Source organism: Paramisgurnus dabryanus, chromosome 10 (assembly GCF_030506205.2).
Source record: "Paramisgurnus dabryanus chromosome 10, PD_genome_1.1, whole genome shotgun sequence".
In the NCBI taxonomy this organism is placed as follows: domain Eukaryota; kingdom Metazoa; phylum Chordata; class Actinopteri; order Cypriniformes; family Cobitidae; genus Paramisgurnus; species Paramisgurnus dabryanus.
Genome location: NC_133346.1, coordinates 35,574,251 through 35,593,133, shown reverse-complemented (window position 1 = coordinate 35,593,133; position 18,883 = coordinate 35,574,251). Strand labels below are relative to the sequence as shown.

General features: G+C 41.5%; 1 protein-coding gene and 1 pseudogene across 2 annotated transcripts in view; both read right to left on the bottom strand.

Moving 5' to 3' along the window:
* Nucleotides 1-18,883, bottom strand: part of LOC135745955 (uncharacterized) — a 605,494-nt gene that overhangs the window by 220,961 nt on the left and 365,650 nt on the right. The gene's annotated exons all lie outside the window — the stretch shown is intronic.
* Nucleotides 15,016-18,883, bottom strand: part of LOC135745161 (E3 SUMO-protein ligase ZBED1-like) — a 38,802-nt pseudogene continuing 34,934 nt past the window's right edge.

The following is an 18,883-nucleotide window of genomic DNA, read 5'->3' as shown; positions in this document are numbered from 1 at the left end:
GGACCGGATGGATTTACTGGGGAATGGTATAGAGCATTTCAAAAGGAACTTATACCCATTTTGGTCCGTACTTTTAATTGGGTTTTAAAGAATGCGATAGCTCCTCCATCTTGGAAGGATGCAGTTATATCTATTATTCCAAAAGAAGGCAAAGATAAGTTAGAATGTGGATCGTATAGACCTTTATCAATATTAAATGTCGATTATAGACTCTTCACATCAATTATGTCCAGAAGAATGGAAGAATTCCTGCCCAACCTAATAAATCAAGATCAATCAGGCTTCATCCGTCAGAGGCAGACACAGGATAATATTAGGCGTACATTGCAAGTTATGAATCATATCAAGAAAAATTTATTAAAATCAATGATTCTTAGTCTAGATGCTGAAAATGCCTTTGATTCAGTTAGCTGGGTTTATCTTTATAAGGTTCTACGTAAATTTGGCTTCCACGAAGACATAATTAGAAGTATACAGGCACTCTATGATACACCAACTGCAAAAATAAAGATTAACGGCTGCTTGTCGAAGTCATTTACACTAGAAAGAGGCACTAGACAAGGATGCCCATGGTCCCCACAATTATTTGCACTCTATTTAGAACCCTTAGTACAAAGCATCAGACAGGATAAAACAATCCAAGGTATCACTATAAAAGGAGTGGAACACAAAATAGCCTGCTATGCAGATGACATAATGATTTATCTTGGAGACCCAACCAAATCTCTGCCTCAACTTATGAAACAATTTCAGAATTCTGGCCCTCTTTCTGGGTATAAATTAAATATTGATAAAACAGAAATAATTTCATATAATTATAATCCCCCTGTAAATATAAAAAATACATATTTGTTAAAATGGCATACAAAATCATTTAAATATTTAGGCATCCATTTGACAAAAAATGTAGAAAAATTACAAAGAAAGAATTTTGATCCACTAACTGTAAAAATCAGAGAAGATTTAGCCAGATGGAATCTAATTCCCTTTTTTAGTTTTAGCTCACGGATTGAAGCAATTAAAATGAATGTATTACCAAAATACCTCTATCTATTCCAATGTCTACCTGTAGAAATAACCGGAAAACAATTCATAGAGTGGGATAAAATGCTTTCACGTTTTATTTGGCAAGGGAAAAAACCCAGAGTACGCTTTAAAACATTACAGCTTCCAAAGGATAAAGGAGGGTGGGCTCTTCCCTCACTAAAAGATTATTATAGAGCAGCGCAAATTAAGATAGTAGTGAATTGCTGTGACCCGCATTATAATGCCCCTTGGAAAGATATGTAAAACTATACTACAAAGAATACTCCTGTACAAACAATATTAGCAGATAATAATTTAAGACAATATATAGATAAGCTAGAAGACCCTTGGACAAAGCTTACTTTAAATGTCTGGGCATCTGTAATAAAAGAATTTAAACTAATGGAACATACTTCTATTCTGAAATGGATTGCTTATGATTCAGACTTCAATCCAAATCAGTCTGATAACAGATTCAAATTGTGGACAAATAAGGGAATAACCTCTTTTTGCACAATCATTGAAAAAGGTGAACTTTTAAGCTTCCAAGTATTAAAAGAAAAACTCTCACTAGAAAATCAAGATTTTTACAGATACCTTCAGGTTCGAAGTTATTATGATAAAAAAATAAAAGGGAAATTCAAAGATAATTTGAATCCACTAATAGACTTGCTTAAAAAGGCATATACATTGGGTGTCAGATATAAGGTAGTTTCTCAGATATATAAGAGCTTAATAAATATGAAGGAACATTCTACAAATTATATAAAAGAGAAATGGATGACAGAAAGTGGAATAATCTTTACTGATGAAGAGTGGTCAAATATATGGAAATTTCAGTGGAAATCAACTAGGTCACTAAATTGGAAGGAGTACTGCTGGAAAAATATTGTTAGATATTTTATAACACCAATACAAACAGCCAAATACAGCAATAACACTCCAAAATGTTGGCGAAACTGTGGATGTAATGAAGCAAACCATTATCATATATTCTGGGAATGTCAACATATGCAAGAATATTGGAAAGAATTACAGGGTGCTCTTGAGCATATTTTTAGAAGAGACATACCTCTAGAATGCAAACTACTCTATTTTGGCTGTGTAGGCCCAGAAATTATGGCTGTAGATAATAAATATCTGATGGGTGTCCTTTTAGCAGCCAGTAAGAAGGCGATCACACGCAAATGGTTAAAACAAGAGAGACCAACATTAAATGACTGGATAGATGTGACCATAGAGATATACATGATGGAAAAGATTACCTTTTTTGTCAATTTAAAGAAAGATGTTTTTCTGGAAAAATGTAGGAATTGGGTTGCATACGTATTAGAAAGAAGATCAGATTTTGCTTCTATAGTTCAAAAGATAAGAGTAATATATAATGTATATATTACTAATATATGTTTGTATGTGTATGTAATAATTTGAGAATATACTAAACCACTTGAGGATGTTAAGTCTTGAATTTAAATAAGACACATGTTCTTACCCTGGATGTATATAGTTACCAGAAATTGTGTTTTTTTTTTTGTAAAAGAGGACACTTTGAAACAACTGAACACATCTATAGTACAATTGATATTTAAAACACAGCATGTAATTGCTCATACTTGTATTTGTTAAAACACTTTGAGATTGTAATAAGCATTATGTAAACTGAAATATAATTTGTGATTGTACTGAAATGAATGATCAAAATAAACATAAAATAATAAAAAAAAATCATGCTTTTATCACTTTAGATCATGAAGGTTAAAGGTCACAGTGTGCATGCAGGCCCTGTATGCACATTATGCACATATGACACACAGTGTGAACACATGCCCTGCATGCACATTGTGCACATATGACACACTTTAACCTCTATGATCTAAAGGAATTAAAGCTTTATTAAAGGTCACAGTGTGCTCACAGGCCCTGTATGCACATTATGCACATATGACACACATTAATAATGTTTTTATCACTTTAGATCATGAAGGTTAAAGGTCACAGTGTGCATGCAGGCCCTGTATGCACATTATGCACATATTACACACATTAAGCCTTTTTAATGTTTGTCATCTGTGCATAATGTTCATGGACATCAAATTTGAAACTATTTATATTTTAAAAATTAGACTAGAATTTTAAGTTTACCTTAAAAAGTTAGACTAGAATTTTAAGTTTACCTTAAGTTTACCTTAAAATTTGAAACTATTTACATATTAAAAAGTTAGACTAGAATTTTAAGTTTACCTTAAAAAGTTAGACTAGAATTTTAAGTTTACCTTAAGTTTACCTTAAAATTTGAAACTATTTACATATTAAAAAGTTAGACTAGAATTTTAAGTTTACCTTAAAAAGTTAGACTAGAATTTTAAATTTACCTTAAGTTTACCTTAAAATTTGAAACTATTTACATATTAAAAAGTTAGACTAGAATTTTAAGTTTACCTTAAAAAGTTAGACTAGAATTTTAAGTTTACCTTAAAAAGTTAGACTAGAATTTTAAATTTACCTTAAGTTTACCTTAAAATTTTGGGCTACCCAATAAACTTTCACCAGTAACATAGGAGAATAAAGCAACTCAGAGACAAGTTTCAACACTTAAGATTTCATTTATTAAAAAACACAACAGGAAGCAACAACAGCAACAGCATAATCAACAGCAACAATAAAAAAAAATGCAGAACGGGGCAAAATAGGGCAAAACGGGGCACATTGGGGCAGAACAGTTCACAAAGCAGAAAAAACGGGGCAAAACAGTTAACAACGGTGAAAGAACTATGCAGAACGGGGCACATTGGGGCAGAACGGGGCGGGGTAAGAACGGGGCACATTGGGGCAGAACAGTTCGTAATGGGGGAAAGAACAGGGCAAAACAGTTAAAAACGACGAAAAAAACGGGGCAGAACAGTTCAGAACGCAGATGGGTAAGAACGGGGCATAACAGGGTAGAACAGTTCAAAAATCTTGGGGCAGGCCTGGGGATCACTTCTTTTTCTGTGAACGCTTCTTCAGCATTTTCTTCACCTTTTTCTGGGCCACCTTTGCCTTGGCGATGGCCTGTGGAGTGAAGACCTTTTGGACCTTTGGACGTTTCGGTTTCCCTGGTGTCAATTTGGCGCTGGAGGGGCTTTTCATCACCTTCTGGATGCTCCTTTTATGTGGGTTCCTTTTCAGTGGCGTCAGTGTCACCGTCACCTTTCTACACTGCGCAGTCGCGATGGTCCAGCTCTGTGGTCTTCCGAGTTAGACTGTTGAAGAGAGAGAGACAGAGACAGGTTAGCAACTGACAGGATGTACAATTTACAATAGACAGGACAGGTGACAAACCCACCTCGTCAGACTCCAATGCAGACACGCCAGAGTCCTGGAACACCGGGTCGTCTTCGTCCTCGGTCGTCGTCGCCGCGGACATCGACTCGGAGTCGGGCTGGACCGCTGCAGCACGCCGCTTCCGGGACGCCTTTTTTGGACGGCTTTCGGTGTTCTTTTCGGGTGTGGCATCCGGCCCCTCCATAGCCGTCTCAAAGAGCGTGCGGTGCTCCCACGCCTGCTTCGCCGTCAGATTGCAGGCATAAAATTTGTCCGCCGTTCGCGTGTCGTTGCACATGAAATGGGCCATCTTGGTACGGCTCTCCGTGTCGGCCGCGTTCCGTGCCTGCAAAGAGAAAATTAAGAAAAGAGGACGTTAGACATGTTAAACACGCAAACAAACAGAAGCTCAAACCCAGGGGCCCCACAACTTACATGGGTCGCAATGGCGGACCGGAGGTCTGTGAACGTGGGGCTCCCTGGAAGCCCCATATCCGCCCACGCCGCTTGAAAATAGTTGTTGAGGTTTTTGCACGTTTTTTTGGATGAAGTGAAGAAGAAAAATTTTGCCCCAGGCCCGCCCACAAGGTCATCCTTGATTTCCAAGAATCGTGTTAACCATCCGTACTCCTCCTTGCTCAGGGCGATCTGAGCAGGCCCGAAGGCCTGGTTCGTCTTATGCATGTTGACCTGCAGACAAAACAAAACAGTTGTTTGAATTTCTGACGCGACAAGGAAAAACCTTAAGAGAGACGCACAGGCAGAGTCCACTTACATTTATCAGCCATGTGTCGGACATATGGACGGCGTTCCTGACCTCCTCAATGGTCATGTTCTGGTAAACGCCACACCTGTGGCCATAGATGGAGGCCAGGAACGCCGTCATGTATCCGTAAAGCAGGTACTGTGCCTTATGGGACCTCTCAGACGTCAGCTGCTCTGGAAAAACACACAAAAACAGCGCAATTACTAAAGGTCAGTAAACCTTAACCAAAAAGTAATTGTGATAAGTGACGTCGACTTACCGAGTTTCTCGTTGATCCCAGCCTTTGAGCGCTCTCTGCAAAGCCCCAAGAGGGCTGGTTAACACGATTCTTGGAAATCAAGGATGACCTTGTGGCCCTCTCAGGAGCGGAGCTACGGGCATTTGAATATATAAGCTCATTTGTTATATCTCCGGAAGGGAAGGTCCTAGAGACCTGGGGGTGGAGGCGTTTTGAAGGGGGCCGAGGGAGCTTTCAAATGACACCAACCGCACGTCTCTACGACGTTCCTTGGCCGAGTTGGTGTTTTCCGAATTGGACGTGGGCTTAAAGCTAGGGTTAGGGCTAGGGTTGGCAACTCGGCTCGGGAAAACTCTGCGGCGACGCAATTTCAACACGTAAACAGTGGCGGGCCACGTAACGGGACGGCGGAGTTTCGGAGTCGAGCGGCCTTTCTCGCCTGCGCGGGAGATCGCCCGGCTCTGATTTATCACAGTGTGCCTTCACGGTCTTTGCCAATCTTTTTGGCTATAGCGGTGCGTAAACAATGTCGCAGGATAACGCCGTCGCATGGGGCGCGTCAGGGACTATTGACGACAAACATACTCAAAATTCGTAACGATCGGGACACATCAGCATAGCCGCTACGGAAAAGAATTGGCGTAAATTGAACGTGGGCTTCTTCTGAAAAGGTTCCGCAGGCCCCAAATCGCACGACTCGGCACGTCCCGGGCCACCGGGCGACATATTGACACCGGGTGCCGAAAAGGGGATCTTGCGACATCTGAGGCAAAAAACCTCTTCAAACCTTCTGGTGTACTTGCGCCTCTAGACCGTATCGGTGAGGTTCCGAAACGAAGCGACATGCGGTTCCGAATCACTTGGGACTGCGGAACGTCGCGCACCGACAGTGCCTCGCTAGCCGTGCGACATACTGAAAGCTCGGGCCCATCGGACTTTTCCTCCCCGTGTCGGTTACGCCGCTATTCTGCCCGATCGCAATTTAGTACATGCAACTAATACGATTTTGTTGCGCTGTTCCCGAAAGGCTTCCCGGGCACCAAAATGGATACACGGGTATCTATCGGCCCCCTGGAACGAGCAGCCAAAGGCGTTCGGCTCCCGTATCGCGTCCTGCCAAACTTGGCCCCGGAATGACCTGCGGGCCCGTGCTCCGGAACGATGAAACACGAGCCTGAGCACGTCACGAAAAGCAAAGTCCCGAACCCGGGGCACGTTGCCGGCGCGTACGGGAGATCGAACAGTTTCCCATTAAATCAATGTTATTTTTGTACAGGCCCCGCGGTCATAGCATGAACGTGCCCGCCAAAGTGGCATTTCGGCGCGCCGTCGGTCAGGGGGCATAATACGTTGTTCGTGGATGCGGGGGAGGGGCATTGGTGAGGGATAGTGGGTAAGTGGGCATGATAATGCTTCTATGGGAGGTGAGGAAGACCACTGAGTAAGCATAAATGCAGGGCTTAAAGTGAAAAAAAATCCTGAGCCTGAACTTTCTGTGGCTCAACCAGGACTTTTACCAAGCCCATTTTTTCTATAAACTAATTCTATGAGCAACAGCACAGTCATATTTTCAACACATTAACAACTTATTATGCCAAAAAAACTATGCAAAAACAAGCCTCAGGTTTCGGAAGTTTACTGCACCAAGTGCCTAAAGCAAGGGGGCTCAAACTGGCTTTGGGCCATTTCTGAGATGGACATCTTGTTGGAGGGACATAGAGCTATTTTAACATAAAAACAGAATATTTCTGTATATGTACTGCATTTAAATTCTATTATTTAACATATAATAATACATACAAATATAAACAGTGCTTTCAATCTATTTTATAATTTATTTTTAAGAGTAAGTAAATCTTTTCTAAACCTTATCTTAAATTAATAATAATAATAATAATAATAATAAATACAAACTTTTTCTATTAAAACCTTGCACTAAATTAACAAGTTAAATTCCTGAATACATTTATGAACTATTTTAGCATATGCATTTATTTTGGACTTGAATATGTTCGATCTCTGTAAAAATTAATATTAATGCTTCATGTGTAACTGCATAGCAAGCAACATAATGATACATATACTTTATTATTCACTTATATTGAGTTGAGTGAGCTGCATACATAGACTACTGTAGTCTACTTTTATCTTTTGCACGTTTCTCCTAATCTTTCCTCTTTTCAAAACCTGTGTAGCCTGCAAGCTAACTGCGAACTGGTTCACTTTCTGCACAAGACCCACCCTCCTCTCTAGCAATTGGCTAAGACAACCTAATATCATGCTCCCATTGGCTGTGACCGCTGACTCGTGAATCAAGGTGGTAGGTTGAAGGGGACCGGTTTTTATTGCCAGTTCGTTAATTCAAATTTAGCCGCGTGGTATGCGCGCTCATAATTAAAGTGACGCGCTCGTTTTTTCCAAGCGCGTCCGTGCCGAAAGTGACTCATTTGCATGTTTTGCCTGCGCCGGAGTCCGGACCTGCCCTCAAGCCGGAAATCCGGCCCCCGGCCGGAGTACTTTAAGCCCTGTAAATGGCAAGTGGGCAGAATAATTGCTCTGTGGGCATGATGAAGACCTGTAAGTGGTCAGGGGGCATAATAGTTGTTTAATGGGAGGTGAGGAAGACCACTGAGTAAGGATAAATGGCAAGTGGGCAGAATAATTGCTCTGTGGGCATGATGAAGACCTGTAAGTGGTCAGGGGGCATAATAGTTGTTTAATGGGAGGTGAGGAAGACTACTGAGTAATATTAAATGGCAAGTGGGCAGAATACTTGCTCCGCGGGCACGACGAAGACCCCCTAATGGGTCAGTGGGCACATTAACAAGTTGACGGGACATGAGGAGGAAATCCACATTGAGTTTGATGCCAAGCGGGCAAGATAATGGCTCGACGGGAGTCCAGGTGGTCCGGCCCAGCACATGAGCGCCCCATGTGGTGTCCGTTTCGTTATTAGTGGTGGAATAGGGCCATTACCAGGGGGTAAGGGGAAAAGTGCCAGACCGTCATTTGGTTACATGGCGATCGGGCATCCATTTGGAGGTTACGATCCATTCGCCCCTTTAAGTTGCCAAATGGCAATTTATTAGAATAGGCAAAAATCCCACGAACCCACTAAATTCCCTTACCTCGGCAGCTTTCTTTCCACAAAAGCTGACATAGACTCTGAGGTTAACCACCGTCTGAGTTGTGCCAGCGGAGCCAATGCCAGGCTCAGGAAAAGAGTCTTCAAAGACAGAGACCTATTTGTCCAAAAAAAACTCCTGGTCTACAGAGCTGTTGTCCTCCCCACCCTGCTGTATGGAGCAGAGTCGTGGACCACATACAGCAGGCACCTGAGAGCCATGGAACAACACCATCAACGATCCTTGCAAAAGATTCTGAGGATCAGTTGGGAGGACAGACGCACCAACATCAGCGTCCTGGAGGAAGCAAACATGACCAGCATCACCACCACAATAATGCAGTACCAACTACGATGGATAGGCCATGTCATTCGCATGCCCAATACACGTCTTCCTAAACAAATTTTGTACTCTCAGCTAAAGGAAGGTAGTCGAGCAACAGGGGGGCCAAAGAAACGTTTTAAGGACAACATCAAGGCCATTCTGAAGAAATTCAACATTGCATTGAGCAACTGGGAATACATTGCACTAGATAGAAGCACCTGGAAAAACTCCTTGCAGGATGGTGCAGTACATCATGAAACAGAACTTCGTCGTGCCGCAGAGACAAAGCGACAGCTTCGTAAGGAGAAAGAAGAAAAGGCTCAACCACCATCAAAACTCACTACCTACCCCTGCCCACACTGCACCAAAGTATGCAGATCGCGGATTGGCCTTTATAGCCATCTGAAGAACTACAAGTAGACCCAAAAGAGAGGACAGTCATACTCGATTCGAGTGACCGCTGATGATGATGATGCGATGTGTTTTTAGTTCATACGCTTACAGAAAAGCATTAAAACATTGTTAAAAACAGAAGCTATACGATCAGTCGATGGGCATCTGAAAACCGTCATCTGAAAACAGCTTCATCACTGCAGATGTTTAACTGAGATGTTCTGAATTTAGTTTATGTACATGATAGTTTATCTGAATGTAGTGCCATCAGTGATATTTACCCATCAGTTATATATGTAAGCTTATGTGGTATTTCTGTGGACAATTTATGCTAACGTCTCAGGTTACGTATGTAACCCTTGTTCCCTGAGAAGGGAACGAGACGCTGCGTCGCCATAGAGACGCTATGGGAACGCCTTCAGGTGTGAGTGCGTCTGAATGTGTATATCAAATCCAACCAATGGTGGGGCGTGACGTCACCGGCGGGGTGACGCAGGAGCCGGAAAGCATAAAAGGCGACGTACAACCACGCCCACATTATCTGAAATATTGCCGAAGACGGCTTACAGGTACGCAGGAAGTATGGCAAAGGAGACGCAGCGTTTCGTTCCCTTCTCAGGGAACAAGGGTTACATACGTAACCCGAGACGTTCCCTTTCGAGGGAACTCGCGCTGCGTCGCCATAGAGACGCTATGGGAACGCTATACCCAATCCGCCAGACTACGAGTGCCTGTCTGTGTGTAAAAAGCACAACTAAGACCTAAGCACCAAAGATCCAGGAGTAGGAGTGAGATCCAACTCATAAAACTGTACAAAAGTGAGCGGTGAGGACCAGCCTGCCGCATCAAAGACATCCTGGACAGAGGCACCTGCCCACAGGGCTTTAGATGCTGCCATACCTCTAGTTGAATGCGCTCTGACGGTTAAAGAAGAGGGCCGTACAGAGGCTTCATAAGCAAAAGAGATAGCCTCGACTATCCATTTACTCAAAGTTTGCTTTTGTGGCCAGGAAACCTTTCCGGGCCGAACCAAAGCACAAAAATAACTGCTCTGCTTTCCTGAACTCCGCTGTTCTGAGCACATACATGTCCAGTGCTCGTACTGGACAGAGTAAATTAAGCTTTCTTTGGCTCGCGTCCTTAAATGGTGGAGGGCAGAACGCCTGCAAGACTATGGGGCATGGTATGTTGCTCAAAACCTTCGGAACGTAGCCCGATCTAGGGTATAGAAAAACCTTTACCATGCCTGGAGCGAACTCGAGACAGGTTGGCGAAACTGAGAGAGCCTCTAAATCTCCTACCCTCTTAAGGGAGGTAATAGCTAGGAGAAATATAGTTTCCAGAGTAAGAAACCTTCTGAAATTATATCAATGGCTCAAATGGTGCCCCTGATAAGTCCTCCAGGACCAGAGACAGATCCCACGCAGGGATCCTAAAATGACTCGCAGGCCTCAGCCTCCGAGTGCCACACAGGAAACGCATGAATAGATGGTCTCTACTTAATGAGGGACCGACCACTAAGGTATGAAAGACAGAAGCCACATAAGCCTTAATGGTCAAAGGAGGCAGCCCTGCTGCAAACTGCTCTTATAAAAACTCCAGAACTGTACCAAGGGGCAGTTAACTGGGTCATATAAGTGCTCTTGGCACCACGTAATTAAAGTCTTTCTTCAAATGCGTATAATTTCCTGGTGGAGGGAGCTCTGGAAATAAAATAGTCTGCACAACCTCAGTTGAGAGACCCATTTCTATGAGTCTGTCCTCCTCAGAGGCCAGACCCAAAAACTCTAGGCAGGGGTAAAACACAGTGCCCCTTGCCTGAGACCACCGATCCCTCCAGATCGGCCCCTGAAATGGGGAGCCGTCTAGGAGGGAGACCAGGTTCGAAAACCACACTCTGGTCAGCCAACACGGGGCTACAAGCAACAGCTGCGCCTGTGCTGCCGGACCCTCTCCAGAACTCCCGGGAGCTGAGCAATTCGGGAAAAACACACAGGAGGTCCTCAGACCCTTCCTGTGTCATGGCAACCAGTCCGAGTGGGACTGGGTGAAAAAGAGAAAAACCAAAAAGTACAATGTGAATTCTCCTGAATTGCAAACAGGTCAGCTTTCGCTTGGCCGAACCTGAGCCAAATTTGCTCCCCCACATGTGGGTGGAGTCTTCATTCCCCCAGCTCAACGCCTGCCGCAGCAGAACGTCTGCTCCATGTGGACTTACATAGATTTTGACCTTATGGTCTTCCATAGCCACTTCCCGGCCTTAGAGGGATGCATCCGTCGTAAGCCTGATGTGACGACCTTGAGCCCCCGATATTGGCCTTCAAGGGAAAGGAACCATGGTTTCTTACATAATACTAAGGCACAAAGCATCTGCGTGTGACCTTGATCATGAGAAACGGGTTGCCCCTCAGGGAACCCCATGGTTAAAAGGATGGATTCTTTACGAGCAGGAGACAACCGTGCCTGCAGTCATTGAGATCCATACCACGCCCAGAAAAGAGGTCCTCTGTGCTGGAGAAACATACTTTTCCTGGCGTTTATTTGATGGGACATTTTTGTCCCTTTTGGCTTTCCATAACTGATCACAGCTAGAAAGGGATGCGTCTGTCATTAATGTTTTGCGGCGACAGACCGCACCTAACTTGGGGCCTGTAAACAAATACCCAAAATTTTTTCCATATTCTTAGGGCACGAAGACATATGCGCGTAACCCTGAACATGTGAAAAAGCCAACACTGGCCTTTTTTGAGAAAGGAACCATAGTTTCTGCCATAATACTAAGGCACAAAGCATTCGCGTGTGACCTTGATTACGCAAAAACGGGTTGCCCCTCAGGGAACCCCATGGTTAAAGGATGGATTCTATACGAGCAGGAGACAACCGTGCCTGCAGTCGTTGAAATCCATACTACGCCCAGAAAAGAGGTCCTCTGTACTGGAGAAGCACAATTTTCCTGGCGTTTAGCTGATTGGATAGTTTTGTCATTTTTTGCTTTCCATAGCGGATCCTCAACTTAACAGAAATGCATCTGTCATTACTGTCATGCGACAACAGTCTGCACCTCACTCCGGGCCTTAGACAGAAACCCAGCATTTTTCCATATTCTTAGGGCACGAAGACATGCACGCGTAACCCTGAACATGGTAAAACGGCCAACACTGGCCGAAAGGAACCATTGTTTCTTCCATAATACTAAGGCACAAAGCATCTGCGTGTGACCTTGATCATGAGAAACGGGTTGCCCCTCAAGGAACCCCATGGTTAAAGGATGGATTCTATACGAGCAGGGGACAACAGTGCCTGCTATCGTAGAAATCCATACTACACCCAGAAAAGAGGTCCTCTGTACTGGAGAAGCACACTTTTCCTGGCTTTTTAGCTGATTGGACATTTTTGTCCTATTTGCCTTCAATAGCTGATCCGCAGCTTAAGAGAGATGCATCTGTCATTAATATCATGCAGCGACAGACCACACCTCACCTCGGGCTTTGAGACAGAAACCCGAAATCTTTACATATTCTAGAGTACGAAGACATGTGCGCGTAACCCTGAACAGGCAAAAAGGGTTGCCCCTCGAGGAAAAACCCTGATTTTAAAACCATCACTTGGTGTGCGATTGACCTAGCTTCAACTCATTCACTTATGTGAAAAATGGACATGACACGAGCAGGAGACATCTGTGCCTGCATCATCGTAGAGTTCCATAATATCCCCAAAATGTGATCACCTGTGTTGGGACTAACATACTTTTCTTGGTGTTCAGTCTCAACGCTAGGTATCTAGATGTGCAAACACAACATCTCGATACTGTGCTGCCATCTGTGCTGACTGTGCTAATATTAGCCAATCATCAATATAAATAGTATGCAAATGCCCTAAAGATGCAATGACGCCAGGGCAGCATTTACACATTTTGTAAATGTGTGAAGGGATAGATCTAGGCCGAAGGGAAGGCTGATATTGGTATGCCATGCCCCAAAGGCAAACCTGAGATTCTGTGAGCAGGAAAAATCCATTAACAAAAACCAGTCCTCGGATCTGATTTGAGATAAATGTGAGTGACTGTCAACATCATGAACCATAATTTTGTGACAGTTTCGTGTAGCCTTTGAATAAAAGGAACTCCAATTCCTGCTCTAAAATTAGGCATAGCCTAATTTTCTGTGCATAACACCCATTGATATATGTTTGGAATGTTTTTCCATGCTATTATATTTTTTACCAAGGGAACCTGATTTACTGTGCTCTGTACTACAAGAGGCAGAGTGTTCACAGTTAATACAGGAGGGTACTGAGAAGTGTGGGGACCCGTAAAAGGCGGATACAACCCACACTCCCCAGGAGGGCATACCCTGATAGGGCTTTATACATATATTTGACAATGTTGGAGGCTTTAGGGATGAAGCCACTCATGGCAACATAAAAACATCCTCTAAATATAGCCTATTATGTTTAAAAGCTAGCTGAAGTGCTTGTGTAAACATGGTCAGATGGTCTTTTCCATGACTTACATAATAATGGAGATCAGGAAAGAAAGAAAGCCTCTAGTGTTGAGATTGCACTCATTTTGTAAGAAAACTCTCATCTAATTTGCTGGATGATATAGTTTCTTTTTTTAATATATATATTTATTTATATATTTTATATATATATATATATATATATATATATATATATGCTGGTTCATACATATTAAAACTAGCAGTTACGAGAAACAACCTCGATAAACTTCTCATTTAATAGACCGGTCGAGGCGGGCCTCGAACCGCAAGACACGCGAACATCGTCTTACACAGTCAAACAGTAAAGCACGGGCTACCGATCGGGGCGGGAGAAACCGACATGCGGGCTCCCGAATCCCTCCCGATAGCAATGATAAGTGCACACCGCCTTAGCGGACGCGGATCTGAACCGGTCGGTGAAGAGAAGGGCTGTGTTTACAACATATATCTCCTCAGAGGTAAAACATTGCATAGAGCTCCTGTTCGGGTTGGAAGTGACCGCAATGCGTGCTTCCAAACCCTCCCGAGGCAGAGCTTTCACGGTCAAAGTACACTAACGTTACACCACCTCAGTGGACGCAGGACTTAAGCCGCGAGAAACGCGATCATTGTCTTGACTCATCAAAACAACGACACACAGCCCGAGTGGTGTGTGGCTGAGTTTAAGCATTTTGGAAGGGCTCTGGCAGCTTATCGTGCGGACGCTCTTCCGGCCATTCGGATTAAACTTGGTGACGTCACGCCCCACCATTGGTTGGATTTGATATACACATTCAGACGCACTCACACCTGAAGGCGTTCCCATAGCGTCTCTATGGCGACGCAGCGCGAGTTCCCTCGAAAGGGAACAGCTGTTTATAACGCTCTTACAGGTCTGCATGCCTGTCATCAGTACAAAACTAAGAAGTGGAAAAACATATTCACACTTTTTAGACATGAAGTTATATGGTAACATGAGCCACATGAAGTTTACAGCTCTGTTGTGTATCAGTTTCTTAGTTTATAAAAGTTAAGATTTTGAATCGGTTTTATGGAAACAAAACAAACCAGTGCTACGTCTTTAAACTACAGCTGTAGGTGGTATTAACAGGATTGCTAGCCTAGCAAAGGACAATTGTCTGGCCATCATTTAGCAGCCAAGATTGACAGCCAATGTATGAGCGATGAAGACAAAAGCTTAGAATTGATGCCAACATGGATCTAAAATTCTTGACAGGTAAAGTAAACTCACATCATTTGGAACGTTCAGTTCATGAGAGCGTGACTGTGAACTCGCATCCACATCAGCTTCAAGAGAGAAAGACATTGAATTAGTCAGTTTATGATGAATGAAGTGTGTCAGTATAAGGACTGATTCATGGTCACGCTGGCTACCACTGACTTACAGTTATCCTGCCGCAGTAATCTTGTTTGCTGTGGAGAAAAAAAAGACACCATTAACAAGGTGATAAAGATTCAGATTTAACCAAAGATATTAGATATACCAACATGAAGCACTGGCATTGCTATGAATTGGGGAGGGGGTCAAAACACTCAATATAGCCATTAAAGGAAAAAAAAGTCCTCTAATAAGAGGCAATCTACTGTTCTTCCCTTAAAGGGGACATTTCACAAGACTTTTTTTTTATTTAAAATAAATATTTGGTGTCCCAAGAGTACATTTCTGATGTTTTAGCTGAAAATATCATGTAGCTAATTTATTATAGCATGTTAAAACCGTTACTTTGTAGGTTTGAGCAAAAATGTGCTGTTTTGGGGTGTGTTCCTTTAAATGCACTGATCTCTGCACTAAATAGTAGTGCTGTGCAGTGCAGATTAAGGGGCAGAATTATCCCCTTCTGACATCACAAGGGGAGCCAAATTTCAATGATCTATTTTTCACATGCTCAGAATGGTTTACCAAAACAAGTTACTGTTTGTTTCCCCCACATTTTCTAGGTTGATAAAAGCACTGGATATTTTTGCGCTTAAACACGGAAAAAGTCCCCTTTAAACATGACATGACAGGTATTTTGGGTCTCCCTTTGAGAATATTTGGCTTTGACAGTCATGTGAATAATAATTGACAGTCGGATTGTTTTGTATTATATTATTACATATATTAATAAATATATATGATTTGTGAACCCAACTCATTCGGTTCAGGGACATTTCCATGCAAGTGATACAGACCATATTTAAGTTTCAATAACACAACAAATCCAGTACACACTGGTTAGCTGAGCAACATAAAGATCCTGTATGTCTATATAGGAAAACATTGGTGGATGATCGCATTATCCTCTCTATGATAAAGAAAAACCCCTTTACAATGTCCAGACAAATAAAGAACACCCTACAGGAGGTAAAGATGTCATTGTCAATTAAAACAATAAAGAGAAAATATTACAAGGAAAAATACAGAGGGTTTACCACAAGATACAAAAGCCTCAAGAATAGGAAGGGGAGATTAGACTTCAAAAAAAGTCAGACAAGCTCTCAAATAGCTTTATTTGGAGAGATTAAACTAATATTAACCTGTATAAGACTAATGAGAACAAAAATGATGGAGAAGGCCAAGAACATCTCATGATACGAGCAGACAACCTCTTCAATAAAATAGTGTGCAGGCAGTAGGATTGCATTTCCATGGATGGTTTTCTAAGTGGTTCTCAAATGGGGTACGCCTACCCCTAGGGGTACTGCAGGGGGTACATGAGAGAAAGTGGAAACTGACATTTAGGAATAAATCAATAAAATCAGTAAAAGATAATGATAGTATTTTTATATGATATTAGGACTACACAAAGATGCATTAAAAAACATAAATTTAAAGCACATTGTACAAAATGCATGTCTGGTGCATGCGCTGTGTACCTCATTAAAGCTTCCATAATAACCTTGGGCCAGTTGTTTAAAAGTAATCCATTTGGATTTTGGCTATCGGATTGGATCAAAATTTCAAAATGGTTTGTTCAAAAAAAAAAAAAAAATTATGAATTTGGATCACAAAATCCAATCTAGGTTTTGATCTGGATCAGATCGTCACTTTGTGTTGATCAAAACATTTTAGTAAGATTGGGATTTGTTTGGTCCCAAAAAGTAGGATTATTCTGATCCCATCAGAGGGGTGGATTTCAGGTACAAAAATGTAATAAAACTTCTAATAAAATGTTACTAAAACAACATTTCTATTATGTAATATTTAAAAATCTATCATTTGTTTGATGAAATTTTGTTCAGTTAATTTTAATGATAAAGTATTCAAAGTTTAACATTGGGCTACAATTTAAACCTTCCAGTTAATTAAAAGTACTTAACAAAAGTAATCTTTAACTGTCATTTGGGCAGTGTGTAGTATATTCATTAAAATCACAATCACCAGAAACCAAACAGGCAAACGTTTTAACCGGCATTTCTACAAATGTAAACTACCGGACATTTAAATTCTTTCTGACTTAAAATTCATGTTTCAATGTGTTTGTATATAATCTATATTTGTTTTGTTTTTTGAGGGCCAAAAGAACAGATTGAATGTTAAATTGAAATAAAAAGTAAGGGAAAGTTATTAGTTCTGTTTTATTGTCTCTAAGTAAAAACACTTAGTGACCCCATACCGACCAAGCTACCTGCTGTTTCTAACACAGCTAATAGTTAACATTGACATGTGATCCCATTTAATCTAGATTTACTCATCTGAAAAACTGTGTATCTGGATCAGGGTGAGCCAATCCGATTTTGCTGTGAAAAACTAGGACAAAAGTGAGCTGGTTTACCTGATCCTGGATAGCAAAACATGGGATTTAAACTTTTTGAACAACTGGCCCATTGGGAAAGCAGCTGTAATCCACACAAAATCGATAATTCAAAGGTTTATTTTCAATTTAATATGAATTTCAATCTATTTAAATATATCTTTATGACATATTTGTTCAAATGTATGTTTAATTGCATGTTTGCAAATCTGATAATAGCGCATCGCAGCGCTTCGACTGACGCACACTCATTTGTAACAAGCGGAGGCCAGCAGACTAATCTTTAATACTGCCATATTCAACTTGTAGCTTGCAGTTTATACTTTGCTATATTGTTACTGCTGTAAGTTTAAACCTTTTGTTAATATATGTTCAGTACTAAGACCATTAACAGTTTTTATTGAGACCTGAATCCAGAATCAGGAGCAGGGTCTGCGTGAAATAATTTAAGTTAGGAGAGGTGGCTTCTTAAAAGAGGATGCTAAAAAGAAAAAACAAACCAGAGCCTCAAAAATACCACCAGTTTCGTGATGAATACTAATAAACAATAAACCTGCCCTGGGGCATCAGATATAACTGTTTCACTCTCATGTCACTGTATTGTCACTATATATATCAGCTGAATGTTGTTGTCTGGTTAAGGGGTACTCTGCTTAAAAAAAAATCATAAAAAGGGGTACTTCAGCCAAAAAAGTTTGAGAACCACTGTTCTAAGGCATTGGGTCGCTGGTGTCTTTTGGTGATGTAACACAAGGCAGAAACATCCAAATTCATTTTTTGTTTCTCATTATATTGTGAAGGAGTTTTTTCTTTATCGTGGAGAGGTCATCCAGCACTGTTATTTGGTATGAAGGTCCAGGATTTGTTTGTTGCTGAGCTCACCAGTGTGTTTTTCTTTAGTCAGGATGTACCAAATTGTTGATCTGACAACTCTTAATGTTCTTGCTATCTCTTTGATGGATTTGTAGTGTTATTGAAACTTAAATATGGTCTGTAGCTATCACTTGCATGACTGGGGGTTCACAGCCACAGCTTCCAAATGCAAATGCCACACTTCAATCAACTCCAGACCTTTAACATGCTTCATTTATGAGGAAATTATAAAAAAAGGACAATAAATGTCCATAAAACAGCTTTTAGGTCAACTGTCCCATTACTTTGGGGGAGCTACATATTAAACAGCTGTAATTCCTCAAACCTTCAGCCAATTTGTATGTGAATACCCTCAAAATAAAGCTGAGAGTTTGTACTGTAAGACGATATTCATAATATGACTTTAACTGGAATACATTTTGGTGAACAGCTAAAATAACACAAAATGTGCCTCTGTCTCAATATTTATGGACTTAAATGTGTGTGTATATATATATATACACTGTATAGTTTCTTGTTAACACATACGCCACTCTGTATTTACTGTAAAACGGCTTCCCTATAATGTAAAAAAAGATGCTATACAAACCAATCTGAAC